We start from the raw sequence: 12,622 nt of genomic DNA, 5'->3' as shown, positions 1-12,622 counted from the left end.
CGTTACTTCTAACTTTATTTCCCCGAAAAAACATAATAACATTAACGGATTTGAAGATCAAACAGTACAAATGATTTAAAAGGAAATCCAACACTTGCCAACCAAATGGCATATAAGAGTAACCTAGTAAAAGGAAATAACATTAATGATACTTCATACGTGCATAGTTTACACACATACATTTATTCACGAACTTAGAACTTGAACAAACAATTAGATCATGATTAGAAGTTGGTGATCATCTAGATACTGTTAAACTGATAACACAGATCATTATGATATAATTAATCCTCCCAATTATGCTTGGTGGGCACAAGATATAGAGGTAATTTCTTTCTTACAATAAGGGTGCCTTCACCTTCAATATCCAAATCTTCATTTTTCAGCCCTTGAGGAACTCCCCAATCAAACCAGTAAACAAGGTTTGCTATCAAAGACTCTACATTTGATGGAGCAATGTTCATTGCTGGACAAGACCTTCTCCCACCTCCGAAAGGGATCAATTCAAAATTTCCTTTTCCATATTCGATATCAAGATTCTCGAATCTATCTGGATAAAATTCTAACACATTTTCACCCCAAACGTTTGGATCTCGTCCTATTCCCCAAAAGTTTATCAAAACGGTTGTGTCAGGATAGACGTCGTAACCATCAATTTTAGTATGTGTTAAGCTTTGATGAGCTACCAACAATGGGGCAGGCGCGTGCAATCGTAGGGTTTCTTTCACCACCATTTTCAAGTATGACATTTGTGTGACGTCAAGTTCATGCGCCTTTTGTCTCTTTCCACTATAATTCCGAATCTCATTTTGCAACTTTTTCATCACTCTAGTGTTTCTAACAAGCTCAGACATTGCCCATACTGCTGTCACCACCGTTGTATCAATTCCTCCTGTAAGTACATCCTGAAAGTTTAATCACATTAATTAGTAATTAACATATGTATATAGTTTGCACCACCGAGGCATTGCCTGAGTGGTATACGAGGGGGCGGCCTGTTTGTCCTCAACTAGGCGCATGTTCGATTTCAAGGGCTGGGATCTAATTGGTATTACCAGCAATTAGCTTCTCGGAAGGGGTTTTTCCAACCTTCAATTGTACTGCCGGGGTTGTTGCGATTTGGGTTTTCTCCTAACGAGTGTGTGGGTGGCATATGATCGTGAAGGTGGTTAAGTCTCCTCTGGGTGATGCCGATAATGTCGTTCAAAGAAAACATGTATATAGTTTGCACTCAATTAGATATATTTATATATTTACTTAAGACAAAATTACGCTCGTCGTCCCTGAACTTGTATCCAGTCTTCTAAGGTCATCCTTAAACTTTTTTTTTTTACTAGCGTCGTCCCTAAACTTGTACTTTGTAACTCCGGTCGTCCCTCCGTCTATATTCCGTCCAATTTCTCTATTAAACTGACTCATGTGCGAATCATGCGAGGGTATTTCAGTCTTTTTCACTCGTTTACTCCTTTTAATACGAATTACAAGTTGAGGGACGACGGACATAATTTTTTCTTTATATCTAATTTTTATATTTCCCACATCTTCTTCTCCACTCTCTTATTTTATCTTTAGTCTTCTATCTTCAACATAAATTCAAAATTAAAACCCATCCATATTCAATCCCACTCTTCAATCAATGCATAAATAATAATAAAAAAAACATAGTTAAAAAAATTCACAGCAGTATTAAACACCTTTATACACAAATTTATCTTTTTTACTTGACAACAATTAAAAATCCACAGCAATATTAAACCCCTTTATACACAAAATTAAGAAATTAATATATGAATATAAAAACCCAGAAAAAATGTCGGCGCATCAAACATCTATAAAGTTTAAGTCTAGTCAACAAAATACAATTACAACGAAATACAGAAAGTACAATACCAGGGTAGGGGTGGATGCCCAAAATCAAGTAACTACATCGACGGCCGCCACCATCATCGACCGCTGGCAGAGCAGCTATCTTTAACAGCCATCATCATCGATGGTGGCCACGGAGGACGGCGATGATGAAGTTGAATCCGGATCTGTAACCCCAAAATCAAAATCGCAACCAACTCAATAACCCCCATCGATTTGTTGACAGAAAATCGAAGCAAACTGACCGGATCTAGAAATGTAAATTGGTTTGTTGCCGCCAGTCACCGCCATGGCTATGTTTCTTCGCGGGCTACCACCATTGTTATTCTTTGTAAATCGCATTTTTCCGGTCTGATATCGATGAACACCAAATTTAATCGTGAAAATCAGTCCGAATTTGTCATCTAAATTTTGAAGGAACAAATTGAAGGAATGAAATGGGAGAATAAATTTTGATTTTATGAGAAAAATGGGGATGATTTTAGAGAGAGAAACAAGGTGAGGAGGTGAAATGAAAGAGAAAATGTAGTTTAAAGAAGAAAAAAAGAATATAAAAAATTAAATTAAATTATTTAAATGAAAAGTGAAAGAAAGACTAAAATACCCTCACGTGAATTGCACATGCTTGAGGATAATAGAAAAAATGGACGGAATGTAAACGGAGGGACGACCGTAGTTACAAAGTACAAGTTTAGGGACGACGCCAGCAAAAAAAAAAAGTTTAAGGATGACCTAAGAAGACTGGATACAAGTCCAAGGATGACGAGCGTAATTTTGTCTTTACTTAATTACCATTAACTGTGCTTTGACATCTTGTTTGTTCAATCGATAATCAGAAGCGTTATGAAATTCTGATATCTCAAGTATCGAATGAAGAAAATCCTTTTCGATGTCACTTTTGTTTTCTTTGGTACACTTGTAATGTTCGTCGATAACCCATTCAATGTAGGCATCGAGATCGCTAAAGCACTTCTCCAGCCTATCTGTCCATCCACTAAAATAGTCGATAATTTGACCGAACAATGGAAAAGTATCTACAAGAGACCCATTCATTACTACCATGGCTTCTTCAAGCATTTTTGCCCAATCCAACCCTTTAAGTGGTTCTTCACTGTATTTGATACCAAATCCCACCTTACAAATCATCCCTGATAAAGTTTCCAACATCACTTTATTCATGTTAACTGCTGTATTTGAAGGATATAATGATAAAGATTCAACCATGTTGTCTATCTCCACAGACAAGACACGGTTATGAAATTTAGATTTTTTAGGACCAAACATATCAGATACTAAAATCTTGCGCATTGATCATGCATATTTTAACCGTAGGGTTTAATATGCCTGCTCAATATATAAAGGGGGGTTTAAGGAGCTTAGAACGTGGGTCTCCGGTCCGGCTACCGTGAATAACCCTGGCCGACATGATGATGTCAGCGGGGTGGCCAAGTGATTAAGTCCACCTCCGATAACGGTCGTCGATCAAGAGGCCCCAAATAAGGTCGTAGGTACTAGCTTACAAAAGACTAACCTGTTAACCATGAAAAGATGCTGAATGATGCTGTTTTACGTAATGTGTATCGTATGTGATGGTTACGTAATGTGCCGTGTCCGGTGAATGATGATTATGGTTTGTATTTATAGGCAAACCCTAATTCTAGAACCGTCCCAGATCATGATAATCTCATCCATAACTGACTCCCCCGAATCACGGATATAATTATGGAAAAGATATTTACTTGACAGCTAAGCAACCGCCGTACCGGAAACAAAGGCAATCGCACGCCGCATACTGCACCACACACAAGAACACGCATACGCACAATAATGATTGCCCGCATACATATGTGGTGCGCCTGCGGGTTGCGGTATCATTATGTCCCCCCAGTTTGATGTTATATGGCGCGAGGCGTATGATATCAAACTATTAAGCGAAAAAGAAAAAACAAGACAACGGCTAGCCTTTAATATTCCGCGTGCGTCTCGATGCCATAAATGCCTGTCACAATCGCAGAAGCCCATTCGGCTGACATGACATAAAGTGGCAGTGTGGCAGGCACGTGCCAACCACGCGCGTATATGTAATCATACCCAACTGGCATCCACGCGCGTAAATAAAATGCTACCCGTTGATTGCGTTACACGTGTACAGCCATGATCACATCACTCCATCCCATGACCCTCAATCTTCCCTATAAATAGCCCATTTTGCAGCTCACTTCCACTTTCTTGCATCAAGCTTCCTCGTTACGCTGCCAATTTGAATTCCGATCAAAAATCAAACATTCCGACCACCATTTAAAGGTTAGTATTCATCCGATTACTCCTAGAAAATGACTAAAGCTAACGAGACGTATGTAGATAGCGTAGAGTCTGTTATAGAGCAGAAGCACATAGATTACTTAGTGAAACAGTACCCCCCCTAGCCAAGTACAATCCGGTGCCCCCTTTGTCCAATCAGCGAGCCCACGAGCCACCGGAGAAAAAGGTGGCTATTTACGAACATGCTTTTAAGCATGGCAATTTTAGGGTTCCTCCCACCGATTTCTTTCTGGGCGTGCTAGATCACTTTAAGGTCGGATTAGGTCAGTTACATCCTTATGCTATAGGAAAAATAGTCTTGTTCGAGATGTGGTGCGTTGCACTCAACAAAGTGCCCCTGGTGAAGGTGTTTTGCCATTTATACCGACTAGCCAACCACCACAAATCGTGGTGCACCTTCTTCGCTCGTCAAAACTTCACCAAGACCCCAAAATCGAATGCGGGGAATTGGAAAGAGACATTCTTTTTCATCGACCAAACGGTGGTGAGTGCAAACTTCTCGCAAACGCTGATATGGTTCGAGAAAGTGGAGAAGGATGTAAACAAGACCCCCGCCCTGAATGACGATGAAAGGAAACTATTAGCGGAGTGTGCAAACGCACAGTTAGTGCATCGATCATATGGGAAAGTGATGTTGCGGCTAGGGAAGATATCCGCACATTGGCCATGGGAGGATGTGAGCCTAGCCATAGTCGGATCGGATGGAAAGGGTAGGGATAGTATAATCACATACTAAACTGTTTTTGTATGTATATTATCTAACGCATGCGCGTATCTTTGCAGAAATGAGGATGAAGAAGGTGCTGACTGCGTAAGAGATTGCGGGAATCTCCTTCCGCAAGCAAGACGTGAACGTACAGCTAGAGCAGGAGAAAGCTAATGAAAACGCGGAGCAATCGCCTGCGGCATCTGGCAACAAACGCAAAGCAGCTGAGACCGCTGCGGCTCAGCAGAGGAAGAAGATGATGACTCCCAAACAAAGGGAGGACATGCGGAACGATAACTTTGTTCCAATCGAGCCACGCTCCGCAGAACTACTTCCCCCCATTACTGGTAAGCGTCCATTCCTTGTGCGTTTACCGCATACTAAAGTTCACATTATAACTATTTACTGATATGCAGAGCATGTGGAGGAGACGCAGCCGTCCACCCCGCGGGTCAACCCAGATCTCCAAGCTACCGCCACATCATAGGATAAGACAATACACGTGGATTCCGATTCCACACCAACTCCTCCGCAAGGTAGCTTCCTCCTTGCCAACCTTAGCCAACTCACACAGTCTTCTGCGGAAAATGCCGCAGAGCAGTCTGCGTTCCTGCAGCAAATCTTTCCGGCCGAATTCCGCGAGCAACTGGCTGCTCTACCGTTTAACCAGGCGCACAATGCCTTCATTCAAAACGGCCTGGTATTTTTCGGCATGTTTGCGGATCAGGCCCGCCGCTCTTCCAGCATATACCAGCTAGCTTTGCGCAAAGAGGTAGAGCTGGGGCTACTGCAGGCGGGTGTAGATCAGGTCAAGAAGGATAGGGATGCTGCTGAGGAAGCGCGCAGGGCGGTTGAGTCGACCGCAAATGAAACCAAAACTGCGCTGATTGAGGAAAGAAAAAAGAGGCGTGAGCTGGTTGGTGCGGTTGAGCAGGCGAAGGGGGATGCAGAACGTTTGCGGTTGGAGCTTGAAAAAGTGACGAGGGAAAAGGATGACGCGGTAACCAACCGCGAGCTGGCAGAGGCGGATCTAGCGAAGCTGCGCACCGCACTCCCTACCATTGCGCAAAAGGTGATGGACTCAGAGCCTGTGTCTGACAAGTTCAATGCCTACGTTGATGCGGTCAGGGACCATGAAATCAACAAGGCTGTGCAGGAGGTAATCCAAGCTTGCGGTCTAACACTGCCGTTCCCCGACATCGTTCAAAAGAAGCTAAAAGAGGGAACGGCTGCAGCGTCAATGGAAGCGGAAGAAGCCATCAAGTCCATCTGTAACATCCCGCATTTTTCCGTTAAATTATTTTAACGACCGTCTTTTTTTTCCAGATAATATCTTCCGTTATCTAAATTCGTAGTTCCCGTTGACTAACGTTCATAATATTTCCGTTATTTAATTATAACATCACTCATTTACTCGAGCGTTTTCAAAATATTCGTTCGGTAAAATCCCACACCCGCTTCTAAACTCGAGGGACTAAAATTGACACGGGGCAAACTAGTTGACTAGGTCAACTAGTCCACCCCAATCACCACCATTCAATCATCTCCATCTCTCTCTCTTTCTCTCTAGCAAGAACACACACACAAACACCCAATTCAATCATTCATCATCTAAATTCGATCTAGGAGGCTTACAACAAAACAAATTACATATTTGGAATCCTCTCTTCATCCTCTACAATTTGATACCAACTTCATCTCGTTTGGGTAACGTTTCTAAAATACTAGATTTCTCTAAATTCGTTTTATATACTTGAAATGGTGTTAGTTAGTGTCTATGGCTCGTGTCTAGCATGAATATATGATTTACTTGCTCGATTTGTTGTTTTGAGTAACTAGTATGAACAATTGAAATGGGTGTGCTTAATCTTTGATTTTGGATGAGTTAATGTTGTTAAATTGTTAAAGTTCATGTTTTAATTGTGTTACTAGCATCATTAGCTTCATTTTGATGTGTAGGTTGATTTAGAAAAGCTTCATTTACAAAATGGTTGAATTCATGATTTTGATTAGGGTTTGATGAACTCTAAAACGAACTTTTGATGTTTTGAATGCCATGAAATGTTATTATCAAGTGTTTAATTGTATTGTATGTTTAATTACCTTCAAAACTGAAATGTCCCGTTCTTATTGATTAAAAACGTTCCATATTAATTGATTTCGTTGCGAGGTTTTGACCTCTATATGAGACGTTTTTCAAAGACTGCATTCATTTTTAAAACAAACCATAACCTTTATTTCATAAATAAAGGTTTAAAAAGCTTTACGTAGATTATCAAATAATGATAATCTAAAATATCCTGTTTACACACGACCATTACATAATGGTTTACAATACAAATATGTTACATCGAAATCAGTTTCTTGAATGCAGTTTTTACACAATATCATACAAACATGGACTCCAAATCTTGTCCTTATTTTAGTATGCAACAGCGGAAGCTCTTAATATTCACCTGAGAATAAACATGCTTAAAACGTCAACAAAAATGTTGGTGAGTTATAGGTTTAACCTATATATATCAAATCATAATAATAGACCACAAGATTTCATATTTCAATACACATCCCATACATAGAGATAAAAATCATTCATATGGTGAACACCTGGTAACCGACATTAACAAGATGCATATATAAGAATATCCCCATCATTCCGGGATACCCTTCGGATATGATATAAATTTCGAAGTACTAAAGCATCCGGTACTTTGGATGGGGCTTGTTGGGCCCAATAGATCTATCTTTAGGATTTGCGTCAATTAGGGTGTCTGTTCCCTAATTCTTAGATTACCAGACTTAATAAAAAGGAGCATATTCGATTTCGATAATTCAACCATAGAATGTAGTTTCACGTACTTGTGTCTATTTTGTAAATCATTTATAAAACCTGCATGTATTCTCATCCCAAAAATATTAGATTTTAAAAGTGGGACTATAACTCACTTTCACAGATTTTTACTTCGTCGGGAAGTAAGATTTGGCCACTGGTTGATTCACGAACCTATAACAATATATACATATATATCAAAGTATGTTCAAAATATATTTACAACACTTTTAATATATTTTGATGTTTTAAGTTTATTAAGTCAGCTGTCTTCGTTAGTAACCTACAACTAGTTGTCCACAGTTAGATGTACAGAAATAAATCGATAAATATTATCTTGAATCAATCCACGACCCAGTGTATACGTATCTCAGTATTGATCACAACCCAAACTATATATATTTTGGAATCAACCTCAACCCTGTATAGCTAACTCCAACATTCACATATAGAGTGTCTAAGGTTGTTCCGAAATATATATAGATGTGTCGACATGATAGGTCGAAACATTGTATACGTGTCTATGGTATCTCAAGATTACATAATATACAATACAAGTTGATTAAGTTATGGTTGGAATAGATTTGTTACCAATTTTCACGTAGCTAAAATGAGAAAAATTATCCAATCTTGTTTTACCCATAACTTCTTCATTTTAAATCCGTTTTGAGTGAATCAAATTGCTATGGTTTCATATTGAACTCTATTTTATGAATCTAAACAGAAAAAGTATAGGTTTATAGTCGGAAAAATAAGTTACAAGTCGTTTTTATAAAGGTAGTCATTTCAGTCGAAAGAACGACGTCTAGATGACCATTTTAGAAAACATACTTCCACTTTGAGTTTAACCATAATTTTTGGATATAGTTTCATGTTCATAATAAAAATCATTTTCTCAGAATAACAACTTTTAAATCAAAGTTTATCATAGTTTTTAATTAACTAACCCAAAACAGCCCGCGGTGTTACTACGACGGCGTAAATCCGGTTTTACGGTGTTTTTCGTGTTTCCAAGTTTTAAATCATTAAGTTAGCATATCATATAGATATAGAACATGTGTTTAGTTGATTTTAAAAGTCAAGTTAGAAGGATTAACTTTTGTTTGCGAACAAGTTTAGAATTTACTAAACTATGTTCTAGTGATTACAAGTTTAAACCTTCGAATAAGATAGCTTTATATGTATGAATCGAATGATGTTATGAACATCATTACTACCTTAAGTTCCTTGGATAAACCTACTGGAAAAGAGAAAAATGGATCTAGCTTCAATGGATCCTTGGATGGCTCGAAGTTCTTGAAGCAGAATCATGACACGAAAACAAGTTCAAGTAAGATCATCACTTAAAATAAGATTGTTATAGTTATAGAAATTGAACCAAAGTTTGAATATGATTATTACCTTGTATTAGAATGATAACCTACTGTAAGAAACAAAGATTTCTTGAGGTTGGATGATCACCTTACAAGATTGGAAGTGAGCTAGCAAACTTGAAAGTATTCTTGATTTTATGAAACTAGAACTTTTGGAATTTATGAAGAACACTTAGAACTTGAAGATAGAACTTGAGAGAGATCAATTAGATGAAGAAAATTGAAGAATGAAAGTGTTTGTAGGTGTTTTTGGTCGTTGGTGTATGGATTAGATATAAAGGATATGTTATTTTGTTTTCATGTAAATAAGTCATGAATGATTACTCATATTTTTGTAATTTTATGAGATATTTCATGCTAGTTGCCAAATGATGGTTCCCACATGTGTTAGGTGACTCACATGGGCTGCTAAGAGCTGATCATTGGAGTGTATATACCAATAGTACATACATCTAAAAGCTGTGTATTGTACGAGTACGAATACGGGTGCATACGAGTAGAATTGTTGATGAAACTGAACGAGGATGTAATTGTAAGCATTTTTGTTAAGTAGAAGTATTTTGATAAGTGTCTTGAAGTCTTTCAAAAGTGTATGAATACATATTAAAACACTACATGTATATACATTTTAACTGAGTCGTTAAGTCATCGTTAGTCGTTACATGTAAATGTTGTTTTGAAACCTTTAGGTTAACGATCTTGTTAAATGTTGTTAACCCAATGTTTATAATATCAAAAGAGATTTTAAATTATTATATTATCATGATATTATGATGTACGAATATCTCTTAATATGATATATATACATTAAATGTCGTTACAACGATAATCGTTACATATATGTCTCGTTTCAAAATCATTAAGTTAGTAGTCTTGTTTTTACATATGTAGTTCATTGTTAATATAATTAATGATATGTTTACTTATCATAATATCATGTTAACTATATATATAACCATATATATGTCATCATATAGTTTTTTTACAAGTTTTAACGTTCGTGAATCACCGGTCAACTTGGGTGGTCAATTGTCTATATGAAACCTATTTCAATTAATCAAGTCTTAACAAGTTTGATTGCTTAACATGTTGGAAACATTTAATCATGTAAATATCAATCTCAATTAATATATATAAACATGGAAAAGTTCGGGTCACTACAGTACCTACCCGTTAAATAAATTTCGTCCCGAAATTTTAAGCTGTTGAAGGTGTTGACGAATCTTCTGGAAATAGATGCGGGTATTTCTTCTTCATCTGATCTTCACGCTCCCAGTGAACTCGGGTCCTCTACGAGCATTCCATCGAACCTTAACAATTGGTATCTTGTTTTGCTTAAGTCTTTTAACCTCACGATCCATTATTTCGACGGGTTCTTCGATGAATTGAAGTTTTTCGTTGATTTGGATTTCATCTAACGGAATAGTGAGATCTTCTTTAGCAAAACATTTCTTCAAATTCGAGACGTGGAAAGTGTTATGTACAGCCGCGAGTTGTTGAGGTAACTCAAGTCGGTAAGCTACTGGTCTAACACGATCAATAATCTTGAATGGTCCAATATACCTTGGATTTAATTTCCCTCGTTTACCAAATCGAACAACGCCTTTCCAAGGTGCAACTTTAAGCATGACCATCTCTCCAATTTCAAATTCTATATCTTTTCTTTTAATGTCAGCGTAGCTCTTTTGTCGACTTTGGGCGGTTTTCAACCGTTGTTGAATTTGGATGATCTTCTCGGTAGTTTCTTGTATAATCTCCGAACCCGTAATCTGTCTATCCCCCACTTCACTCCAACAAATCGGAGACCTGCACTTTCTACCATAAAGTGCTTCAAACGGCGCCATCTCAATGCTTGAATGGTAGCTGTTGTTGTAGGAAAATTCTGCTAATGGTAGATGTCGATCCCAACTGTTTCCGAAATCAATAACACATGCTCGTAGCATGTCTTCAAGCGTTTGTATCGTCCTTTCGCTCTGCCCATCAGTTTGTGGATGATAGGCAGTACTCATGTCTAGACGAGTTCCTAATGCTTGCTGTAATGTCTGCCAGAATCTTGAAATAAATCTGCCATCCCTATCAGAGATAATAGAGATTGGTATTCCATGTCTGGAGATGACTTCCTTCAAATACAGTCGTGCTAACTTCTCCATCTTGTCATCTTCTCTTATTGGCAGGAAGTGTGCTGATTTGGTGAGACGATCAACTATTACCCAAATAGTATCAAAACCACTTGCAGTCCTTGGCAATTTAGTAATGAAATCCATGGTAATGTTTTCCCATTTCCATTCCGGGATTTCGGGTTGTTGAAGTAGACCTGATGGTTTCTGATGCTCAGCTTTGACCTTAGAACACGTCAAACATTCTCCTACGTATTTAGCAACATCGGCTTTCATACCCGGCCACCAAAAATGTTTCTTGAGATCCTTGTACATCTTCCCCGTTCCAGGATGTATTGAGTATCTGGTTTTATGAGCTTCTCTAAGTACCATTTCTCTCATATCTCCAAATTTTGGTACCCAAATCCTTTCAGCCCTATACCGGATTCCGTCTTCCCGAATATTAAGATGCTTCTCCGATCCTTTGGGTATTTCATCCTTTAAATTTCCCTCTTTTAAAACTCCTTGTTGCGCCTCCTTTATTTGAGTAGTAAGGTTATTATGAATCATTATATTCATAGATTTTACTCGAATGGGTTCTCTGTCCTTCCTGCTCAAGGCATCGGCTACCACATTTGCCTTCCCCGGGTGGTAACGAATCTCAAAGTCGTAATCATTCAATAATTCAATCCACCTACGCTGCCTCATATTCAGTTGCTTCTGATTAAATATGTGTTGAAGACTTTTGTGGTCGGTATATATAATACTTTTGACCCCATATAAGTAGTGCCTCCAAGTCTTTAATACAAAAACAACCGCGCCTAATTCCAAATCATGCGTCGTATAATTTTGTTCGTGAATCTTCAATTGTCTAGACGCATAAGCAATCACCTTCGTTCGTTGCATTAATACACAACCGAGACCTTGCTTTGATGCATCACAATAAATCACAAAATCATCATTCCCTTCAGGCAATGACAATATAGGTGCCGTAGTTAGCTTTTTCTTCAATAACTGAAACGCTTTCTCTTGTTCATCATTCCATTCAAATTTCTTCCCTTTATGCGTTAATGCAGTCAAGGGTTTTGCTATTCTGGAAAAGTCTTGGATGAACCTTCTGTAGTAACCAGCTAGTCCTAAAAACTGGCGTATGTGTTTCGGAGTTTTCGGGGTTTCCCACTTTTCAACAGTTTCTATCTTTGCCGGATCCACCTTAATACCTTCTTTGTTCACTATGTGACCGAGGAATTGAACTTCTTCCAACCAAAATGCACACTTTGAAAACTTAGCGTACAATTCTTCCTTCCTCAATACTTCTAACACCTTTCTCAAATGTTCACCGTGTTCTTGGTCATTCTTTGAGTAAATAAGTATGTCATCAATGAAAACAATGACAAACTTGTCAAGGTATGGTCCACACACTCGGTTC

The 12,622-nt window shown here is 38.2% G+C and overlaps 1 pseudogene; it reads right to left on the bottom strand.

Moving 5' to 3' along the window:
• Nucleotides 1-284: 284 nt before the first annotated feature.
• LOC139904291 (parthenolide synthase-like) overlaps nucleotides 285-12,622 on the bottom strand; it is a 34,158-nt pseudogene continuing 21,820 nt past the window's right edge.

Source organism: Rutidosis leptorrhynchoides, chromosome 4 (genome assembly GCF_046630445.1).
Source record: "Rutidosis leptorrhynchoides isolate AG116_Rl617_1_P2 chromosome 4, CSIRO_AGI_Rlap_v1, whole genome shotgun sequence".
Taxonomy (NCBI): Eukaryota; Viridiplantae; Streptophyta; class Magnoliopsida; order Asterales; family Asteraceae; genus Rutidosis; species Rutidosis leptorrhynchoides.
Note: the sequence above shows the minus strand (reverse complement) of the source record. Positions and strands in the feature narration are given on the sequence as shown.